Genomic DNA, 18,756 nt, shown 5'->3' on the forward strand with positions numbered 1-18,756 from the left:
TATAACAGCACAAAACGGACTGAGACATGGTTTAAATGATAGATGTGGGTGGGGAGCAGGTGGTTATGTACTTTGAACAATCAAAATCCAAAGATGGAAAATGCACCCACCTCCCGACAGCCCATTCTTCTCTCCCTCCTGTGGTGCACATGTGGCAGGCTGAGCCCTTCCCCAGGTCATTGAACCAGTTTTGCTCACAATGTATACCCAGCATTTATTTATTTTATTCAAACAAAATATATTATTGAATATCTTCAAATGCTCTGGAGTTATGGCCATGAGCAAGACAGAGGCAAGGTCTCCACTCTCATGGAATTCACATTCTAATGGGGAGATGAAGGGAATGAAATAACAAATAAGATCACTTCATGGAATGGTATAATAAAGAAAATATAACTGATTGCTATAGAGTGACTTCAGGATAGGGTCTAGCAAACATTTTCTGTGAAGAGCCAGACAGTAAATATTTTGGGCTTTGTCGGCCATATGGTCTCTGTTCACAACAGTGCAACTCTCCTGTTATAGTAGGAAAGAAGCCATAGACAATATGCAAAGGAATGAGGAATAAAACTTTATTTACAGAAACAAGTGGCAATCTCCTGCTCTACGGGAATGTGGAAAGAATATTTCATAGGGTGGATTGAAAAGATGGTGATATTTAAGCTGAGGTCTGCAAGATGAGAAGAAGCCAGCCACATAAGTATTAGAGGGGAGGCATTCCAGACAAGGGAACAGCATGTGCGAAGCCCTGAGTCACGACTATTTTAGGAGCAGAAATCTCTACTGGTGTGGAGGGGCAAAAGGAGGAAGAGGGAGAGAGAATGGTACAAATTTAGGTTAAGAGGTAGGCAGAGATCAGGTCACAATGGGCCTCATAGTCCATGGTGAAGCCTGGCACATAGTAGATATTCGATTAATTGATGATGGCTCTGTCAAAGAAAATTTAAAGGGCTCTAGGTTATTGCCCAAATAATTTATACAAAGGTCCATAATCTTTGTTCAGCTCCATGTGCACCAGTTCTAGCCATAAGAACTCACTTTGCTCTTGTGATCAAAATCCCACCTATAACCTTGGTTCCGTGGATTATATTTCAGCCTCATTTCCTATTAAACGGTCCCCCTTTGCAAAACCCCTGCCTCTATAACCTATCTGGAGACCCCAGATCTTTCAAAACCAAGCCCTCCTTGACTTAAAGCTAAGGGAATCTTGCCTCTGATCCCCCAGAAGGGAGAGCCCTGCTGTGTGCTAGCTGCTAACAAGTGCATGTTTGTGTGGTAGTCATTAGGTGTATTCACAAATATTCTGGTTCTCTTTCTTCCAGGTAGTTACTTATCCCCTGAAAGTTATATGTAACCCATGACTTGCTTTAGCCAAAGAACGGTAAACAGATGTGTCATGTGTCATCCCCAAGTAGAAGCTTTAAGAGCTAATGTACAGGTTGCCACATCTCTTTCTTTCTGCCACCAGGAATGTGGAAGCATTTGTCAAGAGGGAGCCTTCTTCTAACCCATGTTGGACATGTGATATTACCAGAAATAAACTTGTGTTGTATACAATTTTGTGGTTATGACTGCAGCATACCTAGTCCATCCTGACTAATATAGAAATAAGCACTTAAAAGTAAGGGACTTCTATGACAAAAATCTAAAATACATCACATTGACCTAACAGTTGGACAACGGGTGACTCAGGATGTACAAAATTAAGTCGAGAGAGAAGCAAGCCATGGAAACATAGAAACAAAGCAAATCTAGGAAATGTGACCATTAAAGAGCTATGGATATGACTATTGGCTCACAAGGACTATAGACATTAATTCTGGCCTTTAAAAGCTCACATTCCATAGGGAACACAGCCAAGTAAACAAATAAAATACATAGTGTAATAAGTGCCACAACAGAATTGGGAACAAAGTATCAGAGAAAGTGAAGCGACATTAAGAGTACATTTAAGTGTACAGTAATAGTAACATTAATTGGCTAGGCTGAATTTGGTAGATTATGTAGCCTGTATCAATGCAGGCATTTGTCTGTCTTATTCTCTGCTATCCCCAGAATATGGTAAGTAGGTGATCTACAGATATTTGTTGAATGCATGAATGTTGATTTCCAAAAATATATGGTAAAAGAGTATTTAAGACAGAGGCAAGAGCATATGCCAAGGCAGGGAGCTTGACTTTCTAATCTAAAGATTTCCACTAACCGGGATAATAGGATATGGCTGGGGTAAGAAGGAGGTTGAGAGAAGTGTGAGGGAAGGTGTTTGCAGAAGTAAGCAGGGACTCTCTTCTACAGAACCTTGCACACCACACTGTGGCTATTAGCTTAGAGATCATGCTACTTGAGATCAAACACCTAGAGGGATAAAGAAGTAGATGTAAATACATGAAGTGATGAGAGGCTAAGGTAATACGAGGTGGTGGATGGAGACTTGCGCAATGTGATGACTGGTTAGACATGAGATCCTCGGAAAGGCTTTCCACTTTGAATGTTTAAAAATACTGTGATAGCCAAATGTAACGTGTCTATAGACCACAGGCCAGTTACAAGGCTACCAATTACAGGGTTTTTGAACCCTGCTAAAAGAGAAAATAAGCCAACAGAAGTTTCAAGAAAGAAAGTACAAGTCCACAATCCATGATCCACACTCTGGGAATTCTAAAAATTGACAACGGAAGGTTTTTTTTCAGGAGTTTGGCACAAACTCATTTGGCAGCAAACACTGACTGAACTTACAGGAGGCTATTTCTGGCCTTTATTTATCCCTCTTCATGTGAATAGACATACATTTCACTCTTATGTGCTTGAGTATGGGGTGCTGCCCCAGAGTACACAGCTAGACCGACAGAAAATGCTATATCTGACTTTCAAGTCCAAAAGATTTTGAATTTTTGGAGCATACAAAATTTTAGATAAAGGACTATGGACCTCTTCCATGATTGGATCTGTAATTTTTAGGAGGAAAACTCTGTTAGCAGTCTTTAAGATAAAGTAGAAGAAGGAGAGAAGGGAGCTGGATGAGAAGCTACAGGCAAACCAGTGGTGAAAAATACTGAGAGCTACACCAAGCTAGAGACACTGAAAATGGAGGAGTTTGGGGAATATTTCCCAGACGAATCAACACGACTGGGTGCCTGACTGGAGGTGGGAGGTAAGAGAGGAAAGAATCCAGGATGAGTCTCATGCTCCTAGCTTGTAAGTGTGGCCAGATGGTAAGCCATCCCCCACGAGAGAACATCGAGAATGATTAGAATTAAGGGGGGAAAAAAATCCAAATGCTACTTTGGACATGTGCATGTGAGGTTCTTCTGCATCCTGTGTTTGGAAATAGGTAGTAGGGAGCTGAAAATGTGGGTCTGGAGCCAGGAGAGAAGCTGGTGTCAAAAGTGCAGATTCAGGAGGTATAATGAGTTAAATAGTGCTCCCCAAAAAGATATGTCCAAGTCCTAACTCCCAGTACCCATGAATGTGACCTTATTTGGAAATAGGGTCCTTGGAGATATAATTAAGTTAAGGATCTTGAAATGAGGTCATCCTGGACTTAGAGTGAGCTCTACATCCAATTATTGCCCTTATAAGAAAAAGGAGAGAAAGATTTGAGGCACAGAGACAACACAGAGGGAGAGCCATGTGAAGACAGAGGCAGAGAGGAGAGAGATGTATCTGCAAGCCAGGGAGTGCCAAGGTTCACCAGAGCCACCAGAGCTAGGAGAGACACATGGAGAGGATTCTCCCTCAGAGCCTCCAAAAGGACTAAACTGTAATGACAGACACGTGATTTGGACTTCTGGCCTCCGGAACTGGGAGAGTATAAATTTCTGTTATTTTAAGCCACCTAGTTTGTGGTCATTTGTCATGGCAGCCCTAGGAATCAAATCCAGAAGGCTTCAGCCACGTGAGTCATTTTCAGCCTCAGAATATGGTGAAGGAGGAGAGAGGTAGACACGAGGACAGAAGTTAAGTGACACCAATATTCAGTAGGAAACAACACAGGGACTGAGAAAGAGCAGTTGGAGAGGTAAGATGAGAGCTGGGAAAGTGAAGGCTCAGGAAGACATCAGCTCCAGGCAGGAAGGTGTGCTCCCCAGTGTCAAATTTTGCAGAGAGGACATATGGAATTAAGGCTGAGGAGAGTATACCAGATTTAGCAAGGAGGTCACTGGTGTCTTTGAGTTGGAGCAGTTTCCATAAGTTAAGGAATATGTAATATGTGAGAAAAGTAAAATTAGTAAAGAATTCTTTCAAGAAGTTCAGCGATGGTGAAGGGACAAGGATGGCTGTGTCAGTAGTTTGAAAGGGATTAGAGTCCAGAGAAAGGGTTTCAGCATGGGACACACATACAGGTCAACAGGCTGTTTGCAGGAATAGTGCTAGGGCAAGGCTGTCAATGTAGGACAGAGGGAAGAAAATGAAAGAGCTAGGACTAACAGAGTCAAACGTCCCTCAACAGTTAGGGTGTAGAGTACAAATATGTTTTAGTATAGGAACTGTTGTTGGGAAGAAGTTACCCAGTGAGAGGCAACATCTTCCAGCCTGCCTTGCAGCCAGCTGGGGACATTTGATTAGTTCTCCCCAATGGAATGGAGCAGACGTGATGAGGGTCTTCTCCAAGCCAAGGTGGTGAGAAGTGGGTGAGCCTTCTCCAACCTTTCTTCCCCAGTCCACCAGCTGGAGGCACAGGAGTTCATAGTCCTTGGGGATGGCAGCACCACAAAACTGAAGGAGTCTGGGTTCCTGAATCAACTTTCCTGGAGGAAAGTCACCTATTAATTGGAAAACCTACAATGGACTAGTTATGAGTGAGAAATAAAGGTTGTCTTCAGTCACTAGAAAATGGGAATTTGTTTTAGTAGCTAGTGTTACTCTAATAAAGTCTGCATAATCTATGTACCCAAATCTTATACTGCTGTGTTCCTGCCAGCTGCCAGGGAGCTCAATTCCTCCTACCAGACTAACTCACTAATGACCATCTGCCTGGCAGCACCTAGCACCTGTCCCATCCTGACCAAAAGGCTCTCATACGTTCAACACAAATGTATTAATCTCCTATGATGCACAATGCACTGGACAGCAGATAGAGGTGAGGCCATGCACATGGTGGGTCCCTGCCTTCCTGAAGCTTATCTTCTAATGGAGCAGACATACAGTAAACAGATAAACACATAAATATATAATATAATACCAGGTAGGAATATGTGATACTCTATAAAGAAATAAGCAAAGCAGAATAAAGAGACAGGAAGTGATGGGTGGAATGAGATGCAATTTTAAATAGGTTTGTCCAGGAAGGCCACTTTGAGAATGTACAGAGACATTGATGCAGAGACTTATGTAAAGTCACCAAATAAGCAAAGAAAGAGCAGAGGAAAGGTGACTTGGACAAGAGGGAGCAGCTCATGCAAAAGCCCAGAGAAGAGAATGTGGTTGGCATCTTTGTTGTTTTGTATGTTTGTTTGTTTTTAGAAGAACAATTACTTTTTATTGAAATGTATCAATTATACATATTTGTGAGGTCCAGGGTTATATTTTAATACACGGATACAGTGTGTGATGATACAATCAGGGTAATTAGCATATTCATCATTACAGAACTTAATCATTTCCTTGTGATGAGGATATTCAATCTCCTCCTTTCTAGCCATTTGATAATATGCAGTAAATTATTGTTAATTATAGATGCCTAGCTCAACTATACAACAATGGAACTTATTTTTCCTATCTAGCTGTTTTCTGTCCATTAACTTGGTTGGCATCTTTGGAGAGCAATGTGGCTGGAGCTGTGTGGGTAAGGGGAGGGGCCATGGTAAGAGGTGAGACAGAAAGGTTATCAGGAGCCAGATCACACAGGGCTGTGGGAAGAACATTGAGTTCTGTCCTGAGAAATAGGGATCCCTGCTCTGGTAGCCTCCCAGGCAGGAAGAGCTTCTCCTATCACTTCCCAAGAGCCTGTTCCTTCCTTGCAGACCTGTCCAGCTTCTTGGACCCAGTTCCTGCCCTGTTACCTTTTCTGAGCTTCCTCCCCTGAGCCTTGACGGGCCAGATTACAGGATGCATTTGCCAAGGATAAGCAAGGCAGAGGAAGTGGCCTTTTTCGTGGAGAGGTGACTCCTCTGCAAAGAAAATAAAGCTCATAGGCTTACCAGGGGAGAAGCAGCGCCCACGAAGCAGTGAGCACAAAGTCTATATTTGAGCTGAAAAACATGCAGACAGGCGGGCGGGAGCCCAAACACAACTGCTTATGCCTTATGTGATGGCAAGTGAGTAATTTTGCCTCCTGGAGTTTCAGGAAGTTTCTCCAGTTCTGAAGTAGAGCCATCCCTCATGCTGGAAGGCTGCAAAGATACATGGAAAGGCTGTATGGCCTCCACAGATGGAAACACTTCTAACAATCACAGTAACTCACATTTGCAAACTATGCTTCACTCATTCCATCTGTGTCCCCCTGTCCTAACAACAATCCAGGAAGGGAACTGGCCAATTTTATATTTTAAATGAGGCAATTATGGCCCAGAGAGGTGAAATTATATGCTAAGGTCACAGAGCCAGTGGTTGAGTTATTCTTATGAACCACATTTAAAAATGTAATCATTATTCCCCTACTTAAAATTGTCTATAAGGACTTAAAATAATATTCGAATCCCTTCCTATGTCCTGCAAGGTCTTACTGCAGGGGTCAGCAAACTATGGCCCACAGCCTGATTTTGTAAATAAAATTTTACTGGAACACGGCCATGCCCATTCATTTGCATACTGTCTGTGGCTGCTTTGGCATACGACGGGAGACTTGAGTCGTTGGGACAGAGACTGTATGGCCCATAAAGCTGAAAATACTTACCATCTGGCCCTAATTTACAAAACAAGTTTGCTGACCCTGCTCTCCATTAGGGACAGTCCAGAGGTCAGTCCAGGACTACCTTCCCTGTCTTCTCTCTCTTCCCCTCTCCCTTCTACTCACTCTTTCCCCGACACAATGGTCTTCCTTCTCCCAAACAAACTCAGCTTTTCCTGCCTCAGGGCCTTTGCACTTGCGATGCTCTGCTCCTGAAATACTTTCCCTAGCAATTTTCACATGCTGGCTTCCTTCCACATTCCAAGCCTCAGATCAAATGCTGACTCTTCGAGAGGCCTTCCATGACCTCCCTCTCTAACACAGTCTCAGTCCTATCTGAAACTCACTCTTTCACTTTTTTGTTTTGTTTTGGAAGCGTGTATCACCTTCTAATTTATCTTATTTGTTTATATACTTGTTGTCATAATGTCCCACTAGAATAATATCTCCATGGAAACAGGCACCTTGACTGTCTTGGTCACAATTTAAATCTCTGATATATGTATAGAATAGTGTCTGACACATGGTGGGTCATTCGTAGTCAAGTGCTAACTGAATGAACAAATCCTTAGTCTACGTCAGGGTTTCTCAACCTTGTCCCTGCTGACATTTGGGGCCAGATAATTCTTAGTTGTGGGGGCTGTCCTGCATATTATAGAATACTGAACAGCATCCTTGGCCCCTACCTATTAGATGCCAATAGCACCCTTGCAACCCCACTCCAAAAATGTCTCCAGACTTTGCCAAATGTCCCCTGGTTGAGTTGGGAGAAGGAATCAACCCCACTTGAAAAATACTGGCCTATGTGGCTTAAAATTGACCTTGGATCTTAAAATAAAATAGCAAGATTTTACCCAGGACCTCAGTCACTCCAGATTTCTAATTAATTGTAGTTGTACCTATGGGTGACCTCTGCTTTAGGGCCAGCTCGTTGACAAGTTGATGAAATTGCACCTTTAAAGAAGTATCTGCGTTGCTTTGGAGGCAAAAGTCCCAAGTTAGAAACCACTTTAATGTTTCCAGTAGGGAATGATTAATAACTGAGGAGCCAGAATGTATAGAGCTGTAAGTTATGACCACATTCTGGACTGACATAAACTTAAAGAGATGTTGTTGTGTTGCAGTGAGGATGGGTGAGGGGAGGAGGCAATGTGGACAGAGAGGCCGAGGGGCCCTCTGGAGGATTTGGCCATTTACAGGGAATCAGAATTATTAATGTGAGTGTTTTGTTAAGTCTTTTTCCATGACAAGAAGAAAAATGGATGAGGACAGAGATGGAGCAAATGCACCGACTGGCAAGGGCTGCCTGCGATCTCTGGGGTATGCAGATGAAGGGGGATGTGGGAACTCATTTAGTGATCTTGTTCTCTATGAGGAAAATGCTGACTGCAGTGAGCCTGCTGTTGCTGCGACCTGGCTCCCGCTGCTGCTTTGATGTACAGGCCGGTCAGTGTATTTTGCTCAGTCCTGAGGATGGCTTCTATTTTAATAGCTCCAGCCCCCGCAGGGCAGAGATTCATGTGCCACCCAATAGAACCAGCCACGTCTCAGACAAGGATGGTTTTCCTCCGGCAGATGACCCCCAGGGAGGGACTTAGGCCTGGACAGGCTTCCCATAAGCAGCATTTTCTGATGAAGGTGAGAATTGGGGGAAGAAACTGAGTGGCACAGTCGTGTCCAGGAACCATGCCTGTTGAGTAAGCAGATTTCTCCCAGGCTGGCTCCTCACGGTCCTTTTCCCTTCTGACAGCCTCCAAGGACGAATCCTACTTCCTGTTCCTCATCAGAGCTAACAGAACTTCCTCTATTTTTCAGACTTTGTCTGTCACCAAAGACCGGTTTCAATGCAGCCCTAGCTCCCCATTTTCATTGAGGTAAACAAGCACACAGTCTTTTTATTCCTAGAGTTTCTGGACTGGGAAATAGACAGGGGGGGATGAGAATAGGACAAGAAGGAAAATGAACATAGTGGAATCTGTTGTTTTTTGTTATCTAGCGTCCATTCCCCTTTCTAATTATAACACTCACATTTGGGGGTAATCCGCCACCCCCTAACTCTCAGTTCTTGGGGTCTGGGTGATGGCTAGCCTCAGCCACATCAGATTCAGGGGTAGATACACAAGCCAAGTCTGTGCCAATCATGGTATTCCACCCTCCTGTTCATGGTCATAGGTCATAGATGGACAAATGGCCCAGGTCTATCCAATCATCATTAATTTGAGGACTTCAGCTGAAGAGTTTAGGGAGGAGGAATGCCCCTCTTGCCTGGATTGGGGAGAGAATGGGATAAAGGCCAGGAGCTGCTGGAAGCCACTGGTGGGGAGCCTGCCAATGGATTCTCAACAGTGAGAAGCAGAACTATGAGAGAGGACGGCATGACGCCCCCCTGATGACCATTGGAGCCCCTGTGGACAGCCATGCCTGGAACCATCCCTACTCTCGAACTTGTCAATTATAAATGATATAAATTATATAAAATATTTCTTTTAAGTTTTTTCTTAAGCACATTAGAGTTGAATTTGTATCTCATGCAACAAAAGAATCTTGTACATTAACTGACAAAGATCCCAGGTTCTCACAAATTTCTCAGATACATGGTCTTTGGTCAGTATTAGTTTCCTTTATTCCCTGTGACTCCTAAGCCCCTTTCTTAGACAGTGGGTGGGAAATTTTATCTAAGAGAACTCCTTTAATCCCAATGCAGGAGCTGCTAAGTATTTATTGAGCACTTACTACGTTCAAGGCACCATGCTTGGTTCTTAGGTAGTTTTGTTCATTTAATTTGGTTTGTAAGAATATATGGTAGATAGTCCCCCCACCCCACCAATTTAAAGATGAACAAATAGATTCAGAAAGAAAAGTAAGTACTGAAAGTCATAGAGATAAATGACAGAGTGCATGTTCAAACCCAACTCCTGTTTCCATTGTCATATAAGCTCTTCTCCCATTGAGTCCTGGAATTACAATTAGAGCAACAATTATGAACGGCTTGAGCCATCAGTAACATTACAAGTCACCATAGGGTCACTCATCACAAGCCCACACCTACAAGTACTGCCTACAATATTTCCAATACGCAACATTGTAAGATAGGGATTATTTTCTTATCTTTCTTATCACCATCTCTATTTTATGAATGAAGATACTGAGCCTCAAAAAACAAAAAATAACTTGCTCAAGGTTGTACGATTAGTTCAAGAAAAGAAGGAATACAAAACCATGGAGATTCCAAAGCCAGTGCCCGTTCCAGTAGGCCAAATGTCCTCCCAAGCCTCAAGTGAGAAATTAACATCTTAAGAGCTTTGCTTCCTCCTACCCCCATGCTTCCCTGCTTCTTAAAGAAAGCTCTTCTTAGGAATTCTGTCATATTCCATCCACTTAAATACTTCCTGCAAGAGAAGCTTGATTTCCCAATTAAAATAAGATACTTGAAGGCTAGGTCCATGACTTTCACATCTTCCAAGCTCCCAGGGCATAGCAGATACATCATAAATACTTACTGAACAAACAAGGAAATACTACACTGTTTCTATACCTTTGAAGCCCCATCTGGGCCTTTCACCCATGTGTATTCCATGGAGATTCCCCTGAATCCTGCTAAAAATGCAAATTCCCAGATATGAGACCGGGTCTTTTGAATAAGAATATATGGAGACCAAGCACGGGAATCTGTGTGTTGACAAACACCCAGATGACTATTGTCATAATTTGAAAAGATAAAAGCTTACACAGTTGTCAAAGTTTATAAGCCAATACTTTGTGCCATATGCCCAGTCTTGGTGATGTATCAGATACAATGGTAAAGGAGAAGAAAGTTGCAAATGACTAGATGGAAACATGAAAAGAGAATCAGAGTTTGGTCAGGGAGGGTTGGGTCAAGGAATATGGATGAGCTTGGTTTTAGAAACATAGAATTTAAGTGTGTATCAGGCAAGGCTCAATTGCAGGCAACAGAAATCACTCTTGCTATTTTAAGCAGTAATGGATTTAATTCCCAGAATTAGGTGTTTTCTCAGTTATCTCTTACCATGTAACAAACCACTCCAAAACTTTGCGGTTTACAATGAGAACCATTTACTTAGCTCTCAGTTCTGTGGGCTGTCAGTCTGGTCTGGACTTAGATGGACAGTTCTTCTGACCTTGGCTAAGCTCAATCTTGTCTGTGGTCAGTTATAAATTAGTTAAACAGCTCTGCTTCTGAGCAGTGACTGGCTATTGGTTAAGGGTGGTGAGGATCACTGGGGCACACATTTCTCATCATTTAGCAAGCTAACTTGGGCTATTCACATGTCTTCCGGGAGGGTTACACAAGGAAAAACGCATACAAGGCCTCTTAAGGTATAGGCTCAGAATGGGCGCAATGTCACTTTGTTGGTTGAAGCAAGTACAAAGTCAGCCCAAATTTTAGGACTGAGAAAATAGACTCTATCTTTTGATGGAAGGAGCTGCAAAGCCTCATCGCAAAGAGGCATGGATACAGGAAGGAGTAGGGAATTGTGGCCATTTCTGCAAACAATCTGCCACAGGTACTTACAAAATCATTAGAAGGACTAGAGGAACATGCTCCATGCTCAGCCTCTAGGAACGAGTCTGAGAACCTGCCCACCAGGGGAATTTCTGCCTCTGCCACAACCAGGAAACTGGGAAATTCGGAGGCCACACCAGGACCACTGATTTTAACAATACACCACTATGATTGTGACCCAAGAATCATGAAGCCATTCTTGTTGCCACCTCAGCAGCAGCTGCCTTTCTACACCCAGAACGGCAGTGACTGGAGCCTGGATCCCTATGAAGAGCAATCCAACATCTCGGCTACTGAAGCAGGAAGATGGCCTCCACCTTCCAAATATCATGCAAGTGCATGTGATTGGTAGAACCTCATTTTCAACCAGATTTCATCACAACTCCAGCTGCAAGGGAGTCTGAAATAGAATTGTTAGCTTTCCAGCCTCACTAGTATAGGAAGTTATTCTATAAGAGTATATTGAAAGGTATAGTAAATAAACTCTCTAGCAGGAGTTCAGAATGGATGCCAGGTGACAGATCACCACATGTAGCTCAGTGATTGTGAATAAGCCAAGCAGGAATGATAAGAAAGCTGCTGGATAGGTGTAACTGTGACTCAGTAGGGGGTCTGGGCTGATGTGAGCATTTAACAAAGATCTGAGCATGGTCTGAATATTCATCATTGTATGACTAGGACTCATGCCAAGGCCAAATATCCCAACCACTCTGGAATGCAGTTGACATCCTATCCCATCCTCACTGTCTGCTGTTTCTTGCTTCAGAGGAGATATAGAAACACCCTTAAATCACACAGAGGAGACCCCCGCCCTCCCAAAGCCTTGGTTGTTTCCCAGTGCAGCAAGGTGAGTAGGATTTGTCTAGAGAGGTGAGTCCCAGAAGCCCCTTTCATCAATAGGATCTATGAGTGTTCTTTGTCTTCCTTGCACAGGAACCACTTACTCTTCCCCTCCAGCATCTCTTTGTGGAATGCACACTTCCCAGCAGGTAGGAAGGCTTATTCACCTGACACTTGGCAATTACAGCAAGGGAAGTACCCTGGCTGCCTGCCAGGCTGTCCTGCTCCTCACCCGTGCTGAGCAGCAGCTGTGCCCAGGCCTGGGTTCCCTCCCTTCTCTTACTCATTTCATCACTCCCACCTGCATATAAGTGCCCCCATCTAGCCCCAGACCTGGTCTCTATCTGGGGGCCACTTACAGGACATAATCCAATTGCCACACAAAGGCAGGTTAATGGCTGGGATCTTAGTAAACCCATTAGGTCCCTCGATTACAGACTCAGTGGTTACTCAAGGACCAGCCAGATGGTCAGTAAAATTGTTTGGGAACCACAGAGCTTTGTCCTGTGGGATTATTCAATGGAACCAAAGGATCAGATGAGAAAGGTAACTAAATATGGAAGAGAAAAATCTAAAAATTTAACAGTTCCATCTCTTGGTCTAATCATAGAATATGAGGAAGAATTCAGTCAGGGTAGAACCCCAGACACAAAAATGAATCACAAATATCTATATATTTGCAAACCACACACATTGCACTTAGCAGAGTGGTTGGCATCCCAAGTTTCAGTGTCCTTACTACAGGTCCCAAATTGCTTCTTACTCCAGGAACTGACATAGAGATTCCTCTTTCCCACCTCTTGTCCTGACTTTTAGTCTTGAAAATATAATCTCTCTATTCACACTCGCCACCCCGTCTAAGTCATCGTCGACAACTACAAGTGATCTTTCTGAGATGCAGACATTATTGTGTTTCTCCCTACTTATAAACTCTCAATGACTCGCCTTTGTCCTCCTTTACACACATGGTTCTTCACACTCTGGCCTCTTCTGGCCTCTCCAGCCTTGTCTCTTGCTGCAACTCCCTCCTCCATGCGAAACTCCAGTCCTGCTGAACATCTGACAGTTTCCTAGAAGCGTGATGTCCTCATTGTCCTCAATTCCTTTACATGTGCTGCTTCCTCTACTTAGAATAGTTCCCCACCCACCACCCCAAACATGTCTGTCTTTCTCCAGCTCCTGCCTTGGAACTTTATCCAATTTTATCCACCACTGCTCTCCAAATCCCTCTTAAGAGTGGGTTCCAAACCCAACAACTGTGCTTTCCTTATCCTCTTCCAAGGGCAGGAGTTTATGAGGGTAGATATTGCCCTATTAGTTGCCAGTGTGTCTGACCCAGAAGAGGTGCAGAGTAAAGGTTAAATTTTTGTGTGTGTGTGTGTGACCGGTAAGGGGATCATAACCCTTGGCTTGGTGTCACCCACACCGCGCTCAGCCAATGAGCGCACTGGACATCCCCATATAGGATCCGAACCCGCGGCCTCGATGTTCCCAGTGTCGCTGCACTCCCAGTGCCGCACTCTCTTGAGTGAGCCACAGGGTCGGCCCTAAAGGTTAAATTTTTAAAATAAAAAGCTATATTTAAAAGGAAAATAAATTAATAAATTGGAGAATAAATGGTCTCTGGATATATGAAATCTTTTACTGGGTACCTGATATGTAGACCACAGTATAAATGAGTACAAATTTATAAGTCAGGTGTATGAATGCTGATCAGAACTCACTCTATCCTCAGGGCCAGAGCTCTGGCCTCAATAGTTACAATCTTTTCCCTGCATAGGTTGCTTAGCAACTGAGGAAGGGAAAGGAACAGAATGCTATGCTTGTATAAAATGAAGAGAATAACTCTAACAACCCCAAGGATAAGCAACACATAGCTGTGAGGTGCCTGGGAATCTTCCACTTCTGCAGCCTTTCTCTCTTTGTCATAGCTCCACTTTTGTCTCTAAGTCCCTTATAACCTTCAACTCCTCCCTCCCAGGGCTGCAGAGAAAGCAGCTGTGCAGCACCCAGATCAATAATCTGCCCAGTCTGTTCCTGTAAGTAACTCATCCATCAATAATAATAATAAATTCCTTGTAAACCATATGAAGTTGCCTGCTTTGTTCTTTGGTCTTAAGATACCTTCTCAGTTTGGAAGGCATTGTACTTGTAGCTTCACACTCAGGTACCAGGCCTTTGGATTCAATTCACAAATGGTCCCAATAACAGTGCTGTGTGTCTTGGCCAGTGATGGGACCCCTAACCCTAACATTAACTTTGATGTCAGTCACCAGGGGTACCCAGAGAATAGAGAATAAACATAGTGGCCCAATTATTTCTCTAAATTCATCAACAAATATTTATTGAGCAATTACTATGTGTCAGGCATCACTCTAGGTGCTAGAGATTCAAGGATAAATGTTTCACAAAAGTTCTGCTGTTGTTGAGCTTGTGTTCTAGAGAGGCCACCATCAGGAGACAAGTGAGAATGTAAATGAACAACATAACTCAAGCTAGTGTTACGGGCTAGAAAGAAACCAAACTGGACAGTGAAATGTCGAGAAGCTAAGAAGGCTGCTAAATGGTTAAGACATAATTGAGGAAGTGGCATATGAACTGTGTCCTGAATGGTTAAAATCATTGGCAAGGCAAAATTATGAGAGAATCAGATTCCGGGAAGACAAGGCAGCAAGTGCAAAGTAGGTGGCAGTTTGGGCATTCAAGGACAGAAAGGTGGCCAGTGTGGCTGGAATTCAGTTAGTGAAGGGGGGAGTGGTAAGTGCTGAGACACAGAAAGCCTGCAGGAATTGATGATGTACAATTTTATAGGCCAACCCACAGGTGGGAAATTTATTCTTAGAGCAATGGAAAGTGATAAGAGGGTTTTCAGCATGGGAATGACATAATCTAATTGAAAGATCACTCTGGCTGCTGTATAAAGAGAAGGCAATGGGGGCAAGAGGAAAGGGAGAGGAATCACTTAGGAGGCTATTGCAGCAATCCAGGTAAGAGGTGATATGAGAGATGATGGAGCCTCGGCAGAGGTAGTGGCAGTGGAGACGACAGGCAGTTGTCAGACTGGGGAGGGAGGGTCTTGCAGTTTCAGGGGTTTAAGTTCCCTTAAACTGAAGATAAAGCAACTGAGAATGACTTCTAATTGTTTTGGCTTGAGCTACTGGGTTGATTATGTTGACATTTGTTGAGATCAGGATGTCTAGAAGAACAACAGCATTGGGAAATAAAAGTGATAACTTTGCCCATGTTCCTCCTGAGATGTCCGCAAGATGCTGAATGGGACATGTGAAACAGGCAAACAGATATGGGAATCTGGAGCAGAGGAAGGTCAGAATCAGAGATAATAATTTCAGCATTATCACCAAATACGTGGTTTACAAAGGCTTGGACTGAGTGAGATTACTCAAGAAAAGAGAACACCTGGAAAAGGGAACCTGGACTGAGCCTAGGGCCACTCTCTTGTTTTGAAATTAGGCAGAGGATCACAAGTTATCAGATGACAGTGACAAAGTTAGTGTTTAAAAGAAAAAAAAAAAAAGCAGGAGAATATGGTTTCCTGAAGCAAAGAGAATCCTAGCACCTGAATAGATGAGAATAGAAAAGCCCAAATCAATCAATCACCCCTTGTGGAAGGACATTCGATCAGTGATATCATGTACACAGAGAAAGAAAAGCTCTTGCAGAGGAAATGATGTTGTGTAAATAACTGTATGATAATCAATAACCATGTCAGGCAGAAGAACAATTTGGTTCAAACATTAATTACAAGCTAAAATCAGAGTTCATGGTTGAAATTAATTGTGAGAGCTTAATCTGGAAAGCCTCAGTCCCAAGAATAGGTGGAGACCACCTGAACAGAAAATACCATGGGGGGCTCAACTCCATTCTTTGGATAATGGCTCCAAATGAAAAAAAATGAATAGAAAATACCCACTTATGAAAAAAAAAAAGAAGAGTCTTAATATATAACTTATAATTACCTTGCAATGCTTTTAACTATAGCTAATCAGTTGTCATTTCAGAATGAAATGAGATGCTTCTGCTACAGGAGGCAGAAGAGCACCAGAGAAAAGAGAGAAGTGATTCAGACTGTGCTACATGCAGGGGTTCTGAGCCTAGACTCCTTGGGGAGCTGTGAATAAAATTCAGAGGACTATCAAGCTGGATAGCAAAAAAAAAAAAAAAAAATCACCTTTATGTTCACTAACCTTTTGATATTTGGCATTCTTATCAGTACCTTTGACTCTGTCTCCAAGATAAATCACAAATATCTTTATACCCTATTATAGTTGTTGCAGATATCTGGAAATATTGCTTACACTCATCTATGTCTTCAAAAAAGACCTGCCTCTAGATCTTATTATTTAATGTATTAATAAAGAAGCACATACATTACTATTTCATAATTTTTGGTTTGTTTGTTTTAGGAATATTTTGATTACTGAATTTCAATATAATTCCTTGGTACTCCTTTGTGTTTTACACAGTTAAAAGGATTATTCTAATAGGCTTCACCAGACTGCCAAAGGAATCCGTGATACAAGAAAGATGAGGGGGCGGTATCTAGAAGTATGTCCCCAGCAGAAGAGAATTGCTTCAGGACAACCAGAGAAGATGACAGCAGAAGCAAACCCGGTCCAGAGGAGTAGAGGCTCGAGAGGTAAGATATCACCTGTGAGGAGAATACAGCTAAGTGGAAATCGCACCTTAGCAAGTCAAGAAAACTTCTAGTAGAACTCAAAACATTGTACCTCTTGGTACCCAGGGGGCAGCAAAGAAACAAGTATCTACTTTTTCTGGAATAGACTGAGACAAAAAAGCCTCAAGCACCAATTTCTTTTTTTCTTTTTTTTCTTTTTATCACTATTCTCACTTATTAGTTGATTTTATCCAGTCAGCCCAACCACTATGTTGATTTTTTTCTACTCATTTTTTTCAATTTTATTTATATTTATTTTTGTAGGATACGGTGTGTTGTTTCAATACATGCATATATTGCACAATGAATCACTTAGGGTTGACAGCATAGTTTTGCACTTTTTAGTCCACCACTTATCCTCCCGCTTAACCCCTCTCCCCTCCCAGCCTCTGGTAACCATTATTCTAGTCTCTACTTCGATGAGAACCAATTTTTAAATTTTTTTCACTGTTTAACACATTTTAGTATAAAAACAAATGATCGATATTTTATACATTGCATTTTCTTTAGAAAATCTAGAGCAAGGGATCACTTCATAGTTCCATGCAACACTGCAGATTGAAAACAACTATTTAGAAAACAGCTGAACTTTCAGATGGAGTTGACTTCCACTTGATTGCAGAATTCAAGATTTCTCAGATGTTGATACAGAGGCAAAAGCGGTGGATAAAACTTTGCAAATGGCTTGTGCATGTTCCAGGCTGTTGCATTGATAAACCCATAGGCTGTATTCTTCATTGCCTGCATCTGTGGTCTTCAGAGCCAGTAAGCTTTTTCCTGCCCCAAGGCCATCATCATAGCACACCACCCAGATGATTAAATATAGAGCGTGCCTATGTAAAACATCCTGGGCAACATCTATATAATTTATGAGGTCAAGTGGCCCTTCAAGACTTTTTCCCTCAAAGAGTTTCAGTTTCTCAATGGCACCAACATATTTTATTAGAAATTCTGCACAGGTATCTGAATTATTGTTGCTTTGTCCTGAGCTTTTGTGGAATCTGTGTCAAGGCTGGTCACTGTGCTGGATCGTGACAGACCCCCGAGGCTGGAATCCACAAACCTGCTCTTAGTACTGATGTCACTACTTTGGGAACTGCTACTACTGTGCCATTTTTTGCCTTTCCGAAGCATTTTTCACCGTAGCTTGATCCAGAGAAGATCCCTACAGAATTGAACACTATTGTATCGTCTTCAAAGGTCCCACAGACAGCCGTCTGCACTGAGAGCTTCATTTCATTCTCAAATCGTCAATTTTTTCAGAGAAACAATGCACCTCGCGGCCACGGGCCCATCCCTGGGGCCACCTGCACCTCAGTCCGAGTCAGAGCGCCCCAGCCACCGCGAGCGACTCCGCTCCGAATCCAGCGCCAGCTTTTCCAACCCTCCTCCCCACATCCGCCAAGCCCCGCCTCCCAATTTTTAATTTCTTAGATTCCACATATGACTTAGCAAGACCATGTGGTATTTGTCTTTCTGTGCCTGACTTACTTAACATGATGGTTTGCAGTTCTATTCATGTTGCTGTAAATGGTAGGATATCGTTTCTTTTTATAGCCGAATAGTATTCCATTGTGTATATATACCACAGGTTTTTACCCATTCATCCATTGGTGGGCATTTAGGTTGATTCCATCTCTTGGCTATTGTGAATAGCATTGCGATGAACATAGGAGTGCAGGTGTCTTTTCGATATATTGACTTCCTTTCTTTTGGGTATATACCCAGTAGTGGGGTAGCTGGATCTTAAAGTAGATCTAATTTCAGTTCTCTGAGCAACTTCCATACTGTTTTCCACAGTGGCTGCACTAATATACATTCCCACCAACAATGTATAGGGTTCCCTTTTCTTCACATGCTCACCAG

At 42.7% G+C, this 18,756-nt stretch overlaps 1 pseudogene; it reads right to left on the reverse strand.

Moving 5' to 3' along the window:
• Window positions 1-17,515: 17,515 nt before the first annotated feature.
• LOC134361329 (integrin beta-1-binding protein 1-like) lies at window positions 17,516-18,024 on the reverse strand (annotated as a pseudogene).
• Window positions 18,025-18,756: the final 732 nt, after the last annotated feature.

Source organism: Cynocephalus volans, chromosome 12 (assembly GCF_027409185.1).
Source record: "Cynocephalus volans isolate mCynVol1 chromosome 12, mCynVol1.pri, whole genome shotgun sequence".
NCBI classification, from domain to species: domain Eukaryota; kingdom Metazoa; phylum Chordata; class Mammalia; order Dermoptera; family Cynocephalidae; genus Cynocephalus; species Cynocephalus volans.